Source organism: Salvelinus sp. IW2-2015, linkage group LG22 (assembly GCF_002910315.2).
Source record: "Salvelinus sp. IW2-2015 linkage group LG22, ASM291031v2, whole genome shotgun sequence".
NCBI lineage: Eukaryota > Metazoa > Chordata > Actinopteri > Salmoniformes > Salmonidae > Salvelinus > Salvelinus sp. IW2-2015.
Window position 1 is genome coordinate 23,053,793 of NC_036862.1, and position 8,193 is coordinate 23,061,985.

At 44.7% G+C, this 8,193-nt stretch overlaps 1 pseudogene; it reads right to left on the reverse strand.

The window, feature by feature from the left end:
- Positions 1 to 8,193, reverse strand: part of LOC111982685 (polypeptide N-acetylgalactosaminyltransferase 17-like) — a 36,850-nt pseudogene that overhangs the window by 16,646 nt on the left and 12,011 nt on the right.

Here is an 8,193-nt window from a genome sequence, read left to right on the forward strand (position 1 = left end):
TTACTCGTCTTCGTTTCCTGTAGCGCATAGGGCCGCAACAAGCCCCTGCCATGCCAGACCTGTGTAGGCTAACCCTTGTAGTAACACTGTAATAACACCACAATTGTAAGGTCCTGTGCAGGCTAACCCGTGTGTAGTAACACTGTAATATAACCACATTGTAAGGTCTTGTGCAGGCTAACCCTGTGTAGTTAACACTGTAATAACGTCACATTGTACGGTCCTGTACAGGCTAACCCTGTGTACAACACTGTAATAATGTCACATTGTACGTCCTGTACAGGCTAACCCTGTGTAGTAACGTCACATTGTTAAGGTCCTGTGCAGGCTAAACCTGTGTAGTAACACTGTAATAACATCACATTGTATGGTCCTGTGCAGGCTAACCCTGTGCTAGTAACACTGTAATAACACCACAAATGTAATGGTCCTGTGGCAGGCTAAACCCTGTGTCAGTAAACACTGTAATAACACCACATTGATATAGCTTCCTCGAATGTACAATGTGGTGTTATTACAGTGTTACTGCACAGGGTTAGCCTGCACAGGACCATACAATGTGGTGTTATTACAGTGTTACTGCACAGGGTTAGCCTGCACAGGACCATACAATGTGATGTTATTACAGTGTTACTACACAGGTTTAGCCTGCACAGGACCTTACAATGTGACGTTACTACACAGGGTTAGCCTGTACAGGACCGTACAATGTGACATTATTACAGTGTTGCTACACAGGGTTAGCCTGTACAGGACCGTACAATGTGACGTTATTACAGTGTTACTACACAGGGTTAGCCTGCACAAGACCTTACAATGTGGTTATATTACAGTGTTACTACACCGGGTTAGCCTGCACAGGACCTTACATTGTGGTGTTATTACAGTGTTACTACAAGGGTTAGCCTACACAGGTCTGGCATGGCAGGGGCTTGTTGCGGCCCTATGCGCTACAGGAAACGAAGACGAGTAAGTAAGTAAGTAACACKGTATAAGAGCAACTTAAATGGAAAGAATGAGCCATAGTTAAAAATAAAAAACTATGTCAACATGAGTCTGACCTGAGAGAAGTGCCATATGGTCAGCCTGGTGTTGGAGACTTTGTCACAGTTGAGGAGCTGAGGGAAATTGGAGACYTGGTCGTCCATCAGACAGYGTGTTTCCTCCCCTGTACTGCCCAGAGCACCGAGGAAAAACTGTCCCTCCTTGGTGTACCGACCCAACTAAAGGAACAGGGAGACACTACTGTGAATGGCTGGTCAAGGGCTATCAACAACTATATGTGTTCTCCCCTGTACTGGCCAGAGCACCCAGAAAGACCTGACCCTCTTTGGTGTTCCAACTGGTAGGAGAGAGGCACAGGGAGACAAAATTAAGTAAGTGGTGGATGGTAAAGGGCTATCAACAACAACTAGGTGTGTCCTCAACTGGGAGGAAGACACAGAGACAAGTTACAGTAGTACATGGCTAAATGGTAAAAAGTTATCAAATATTTGTATTTCCCAAATGCTAACACAATCTTTTCAGACACTTTTTTAAAAAGTCTGTTGTATTGTGTTTCCTGTAGAGCAAGTTGTTTCTGTTTCTATTCTTTGAAATTAATTGAAATGATTTGTTATATGATATCATATCATATCTGCTCTCATTCAAAGTGGATCTTAAAAAAACTCTAAAGCATTAACATAATATGATTTTGATACTGTTTTGACTGTAGAACCAGTCATGATATCTGCTACATTTGTATGTCACAGGGGCAAAGGGCTACATTCTGGTAGTTTGCTGACGTYTTGTCTATGTTTGTGTATGAACCACATCATGTCATTTGGTATAAAAACACATTCTGGTATAAAAAAAATGCATTCTGGTATAAAAAAGTTCCCCTGCTGATTTTGCTCTCACAGCTTGCAGGCACAGTGCATCTCCGGTGAACCTAGAATRTGTCCCAAATAGCACCCTATTTCCTATAGTTCACTACTTTTGGTCAAAAGTAGTGAACTAAGTAGGGAATAAAGTGCCATTTGGGACATATACCTAGTATAATAGGTTACCTGGGGTCCCATTCCGTGACAGGGGTGCAGGGTGGCTGTGTGGTTCACCTTCTCTCCCTGGTCCATACACAGATGGGTCGCTTTGCTACTACGAATCTACAGGGAAAGAGCAAGAGAGAGAGCGAGAGAGAGAGAGAGAGAGAGGGAAAGAGAAAAAGACAGAGAGAACAGGTAGGAAAATGTTTATGAATGGAGAAAGCTACTTGGCTGCTAAAAGCATCTTATGAGTGTTTGATGAGYGTTCAGTAAAACTTTGTGTAGACCCTGTCATCAGTCAGACTCACCTCCCCGTAAAAGACGGTGTTGTTGTACCTCCTCATCTCTGGATAGACGTTGTCCAGGTACCACTCAAAGTTCTTACATTGCAGAGATTTCCTCAATGCTACCCTCTGAGAGATGTCCCCATAGTCTATCCCATGGTTCTGGAACAGGGAGTGGTTGATTACAGATTGTGTTCCAAATGGCACTCCAAAGTAGCCTCGCGAGCCATCCTGATCTCGCAAGCTTACAATAATGGTTCGCTGCAATTCCAGGTGGCTCRTGAGGCTAACCTCATWGAGCTCTGGTCAAAAGTAGTGCATTATATGGGGAATGGGGTGCTATTTGAGACACAGTCACAATTACAAATATGTAACATCAGCAATGAAACGTATGGTGTACATATACTGTATAATGTAGTTAGGATAATGAATAGATACATTTTAATAGACTAGTGAAAATCTAGGTAGGGGAATAAGCGTTTTATCTGAATTTATGTACTCAAAACTGGTCATAGATCAGTGTTTAGGGGCAACTTCATCTGACTYCCTGACCTAGAGTTCCATCTGAACATACATTTTCATTTGCCCCAAAAAACTTTTAAAAAACTGACTTTAATCAGTATTTAGGAGCAACTCACCTCCATTGGGATGTTCCAAGCCAGGTAGACATGCGACTTAAACTGGTCCATCCAGACCTCGGCCACGCGCAGGGCATTACGCCGCGTGCTGGAGGCTATGTTGCTGTGATAGGGCTTCTTCATCCTGGCGATGTGAGCCACCCTGGAGCAGGGCAGCACCTCCATACTGCCCCCACACAGCCACACCTGGTAGTGCATGTTGGTGGAGAGAAAATATATATGAGAACAAGAACACATACCTTCACACACAACAAATTCTGCAGGAACTAACACAATAAGAAGGCAAGAAAGAAAAACACATGAACAACATAACCCCAATGCGTTGAGCATCTACTCATAGACCACAATTGGGTACTTGCTGAAATAGAGGACAATGACACACAACAAATACATGGGTACAGAATGCACTATTCACACACTAGTCACACCTGCCTCTCGCCTCCCTAACATAGAATGATTGCATCCCAAATGGCACCCTATTCCCTTTTCATAGTGCTGTACTTTTGAACCCAATTATGCTCAGGCTTCCACAGAAAAATGGTTGCCACACAAGACCTTGATTCCCCAGTTCGATGTTCTCTCCTCCGTAAGACGTCCATGCCAGAGTCCAGCAGCCCAGGTGCCCAAAGTACTCCCGCCACGTTCACCCACAAAGAGAGCAACCAATCATTGCGGAGTCTGCGGGAAAGAGGGGGGTTCTGTTTTCCCTCATTTTGTTAATGGAGGGTTTCTAAAATTCAAGTGCTTTATTATAATGTGTGTCGCGCGGCAGGTGCGTGCCCGTGTGTGGCATATGCCGTGGGCCGTGTGATGTGTGTACGCTGCCCGTTCCTGTGTGCATAGCGTGCCCGTGTGTTTGTGCCCCCCACCCCCCCCCCACCTAATGGATCGGAGTGTCCCCGTCATCCACCACTGTCATTGGGGGGTTGATGAATGCCACCACCAGCGGGATCCCAGTTGTACCATGCCAGATTTCTCATAGCGCTCCAGCTCAAACGTCTCATGCTTGATGTTATCGATGGAGGGCAGGATGATCCTCTGTTGTCCGCTCTTTCATTCTGTTCAGAAACCGCTCCGCCCTGACATAAAGAGATTGACAGATGGGGTCGGAGGTTTCTTAAGATCTTCTCTCTTCTCCCTCCCCCTCTTCCTCCCTAAGCCTCAAAGTCAGTCCCCCTAGTTCTTCTGAGTTAGGTTTATAAGTTCTTATTTTTGAGTCGACTCAAAGGGTTGCGACTCCATATGGAGAAGCAGCTYCCTGTGTAGTGGGTAGTTCTTCTGTTTATCTGTGGSCCCTGGTCAACTCTAGTGTGTACATAAAGAACATACCAACCCYGTGACAGTACTTGATTACTAGGCATACTTTTAAAACCGTCAGTTCATAAAATCTTATGGAAATTCACTTCTTTAGACTTTCATCACAAATATGGTCATGCAGATACAGTATGTTAGATGGCTAGATGGTTAGTAGTAGTATGCAATTCCTTCAGCTGGAAAATCTCRCATTGCTGCGTGACCAACTGCTAAATTCAAGTATTCCTTCTGATCCACCCTTTAAGTCAAAGTTTGTTAAACCATCGATCCCAACAACTCAAAGTTCAAGTTGAAACGCACACATACACTCACCAGGAGGGTGTGAACTCAACGTGGGCATCGAAGAATCCAGTCACCTCACCACTGGCTGCCTTCCAGCCCTCGATGCGGGCACGGATCAGTCCCTCACGCTTCTGGTTCCTCACCATTTTCACCAGGCCTGGGTAACGCTTGTTTACATAATCCTCCAATGGCCCTTTCAGTTGTTCTAGGACACAACCAAATACAACTAAGCAAAGCTATACCCAMAGACAAACATATGCATGCAGACACATCAGCATGCATGTACGCACACAGGCACGCACGCACACACACACAGAGAGAGAGGAGATGCATCTGTTTTCATGGGCCCCAGCACTCCAGTGCTTTCTAACAGTCTCACAACAACACCAGGGRGAGTTGGGTGTTTCCTGAGCTATGGCTTCTGCTCTATCTTTTTTCTCTCGCACAACTGATCAGTTTTTCCCCCCTGGACACACTCTCAGAACCCCCACTCCTCTCACAGAAACACACACTGGTGGATGTGCTCAGTAGTGTGCAACTGCAGCCCATTGGTTCCTGCATGAGCCAGCACGACATCTTCATGCCCTTGACACTTTGAATGTGGGTCAAAAGGGAAATAAAAGTATTATCTGAGTTTTTTCACCCACATCTCCCGGAGTCCTCCTTACTAGATAGCTGGAGTGACACTTGCAGACAGTGTCTTTTGCTCCCACCTGCAGAACACCTGCCCTCACTGTCATTAACAGAACTGCGGGAAAACAGTGCCCAACAGGCGGGAGCCCTAACTAGCTAGCTTGTTAGAAACACTGTGTGCTAGCTTGCTAGTTAGCTAGCACACGGTGTCGCCCCAGCCTCCCGCCTGCTGAGAAAACAGTGCCGAGGTGGGTCAAAGAACACTCTCTACCGGAGTATCCCCCCGCCTACCGCTAGAACAGCAGGTGGGAGGATGGGGGGACTGTATGCTAGCTAACTAGCTAGCTTGTGAGTTAGTGACACTGCGTGCTATCTTGCTAGTTAGCTAGCACACAGTGTCACCCCCGCCTCCTGCCTGCTGTGTACCGGACTAGCTGGCTAAGCTAGCACACATTGTTCTTTGCTCCCACCTGCCAAACACCTGCCCTCGCCGTCGTTAACTGAACTGCGGGAAAACAGTGCCCGACAGGTGGGGGCGAAGGACACTGTCTACCGGTGTAAGGCTAGCAAGTTACGGTTGTCACCACTGCCCCTTCTTCTGTGGGGTTTATCGACGGGTGGCATCCAACGTTATTGTGCATTAATGCCACCTACTGTACTGGAGCGCCCCTGCCTCCCGCCTGTCTTTGCTTAACTTTTTAGGGATAGGGGGCAGCAATTTCACTTTGGATGAATAGCGTGCCCAAATTGAATTGCCTCCTACTCTGTCCCAGATGCTAATATATGCATATTATTATTACTTTTGGTTAGAAAACACTCTGAAGTTTCTAAAACTGTTTGAATTATGTCTGTGAGTATAACAGAACTCATATGGCAGGCAAACTTCCTAATAGGAAGTGGAAATTCTGAGGCTGGTCGATATTCAACTCATCGCCTGTTTAAATCCCAGTAAGATATGGATCTGTTTGCATTTCCTACGCCTTCCACTAGATGTCAACAGTCTGTTGAATGTTGAATGAAGCTTATACTGTGATGTGGGGCCGGATGAGAGGGGAATGAGTCAGTGGTCTGGCAGATTGCCAGTTCCTGGTCACACRCATTCCACATGATATCGCCTTGCGTTCCATTACTTCTACAGACACGAAGGAATTCTCCGGTTGGAACGTTATTGGATATATATGATAACAACATCCTGAAGATTGATTCTCTACTTAGTTTGACCAGTTTATTCGACCTGTAATATAACTTTTTGAAGTTTTCGTCTGAGTTCGCCTGGACCTGCGCGAGCGTTTGGATATGTTTACTAAACGTGCTAGCAAAAGTAGCTACTTGGACATAAATACCGGACATTATCGAACAAAACAACCATTTATTGTGGAACTAGGATTCCTGGGAGTGCATTCTGATCAAGATCATCAAAGGTAAGGGATTATTTATGATGTAATTTCGTATTTTTGTTGACTCCAACATGGCGGAGAAATGTTTTTATGTCTGAGCGCCGTCTCAGATTATTGCATGGTGTGCAATATCTGACACAGCGGTTGCATTAAGAACAAGTGTATCTTTAATTCTATGTAAAACATGTATCTTTCATCAAAGTTTGTGATGAGTATTTCCCGTTATTTGATGTGGCTCTCTGCAATTTCTACGGATATTTTGGAGGCATTTCTGAACATGGCGCCAATGTAAACTGAGATTTTTGGATATAAATATGCACATTATCGAACAAAACATACATGTATTGTGTAACATGATGTCCTATGAGTGTCATCTGATGAAGATCATCAAAGGTTAGTGATTCATTTTATCTCTATTTCTGCTTTTTGTGACTCCTATCTTTGGCTGGGAAAATGGCTGTGTTTTTTGGACTTGGCGNTATCTCTATTTCTGCTTTTTGTGACTCCTATCTTTGGCTGGGAAAATGGCTGTGTTTTTTGGACTTGGCGGTGATCTAACATAATCATATGTTGTGTTTTCGCTGTAAAGCATTTTTGAAATCGGACACGATGGGTAGATTAACAAGATGTTTATCTTTCATTTGCTGTATTGGACTTGTTAATGTGTGAAAGTTACATATTTCWMMMAAAWAWWWWTGTATTTCCCGCGCCGCCTTTTCAGCGGAATGTTGTGGGGGGGTTCCGCTAGCGGAACGTGTGTCCTAGAAAGGTTAAACATTTACAAATAGAAGTATAAAAAGGGGTTCCTGCAGATGCAGGAATGCCCACATGCAGGAATGCCCCGAATTGCAGGCCACAATTGCACCCTGCTAAATGTGCTGGCGGGTGTGCAGTGGATGTGTGGCCGAGTGGAGAAGAGTTATGCAGACAGTAAGAGGGTGTGTGTTATTTATTTGCATGCCTCTCCATCTCAACCACTGCAATAGCTTCTTTTCCCCCCTCCATGATGGATTGCTGGCCCTATGCCATCCCGCCGTGCCAAGAACGTTGGGGAAATTGACCAGTCTATWTCTCCTTTTTCTCTTTCCCTCTCTGCCCCTCACTTTGTACTAAATTCTCTTCCAACCTTTGACTCTCTCCTTCTACCCACATCTCTCCCTCTTCATTTCTATTTGCACCTTTCATTGTCTCTGTCTTCCTCTCTCTAACCACCTCTCTCTCTGCCCATTGCTTACTTTCTTCACAACTGTCCCTCTCCTCACTTCCTGTCCCCCTCCTTGGATGGATTTTGTCAAACAGACATGTTCTCTTGCCTTGATTTGACTGTTCTGTCCGTGCAGCAAAACAGCATGTTGGACAAGGATGTCTTTATAAAGCATAGAATATAATATCATTACATTAAATGCATAAACAAATTGTACATCATATGAATATGTATCAATGTACACTACTGTTCAAAAGTTTGRGGTCACTTAGAAATGTCCTTGTTTTTTTAAACAAAAGCATCCCGGAGTCGCCACTTCACTGTTGACGTTGAGACTGGTGTTTTGCGGGTACTATTTAAAGAAACTGCCAGTTGAGGACTTGTGAGGCATCTGTTTCTCAAACTAGATACTCTAAT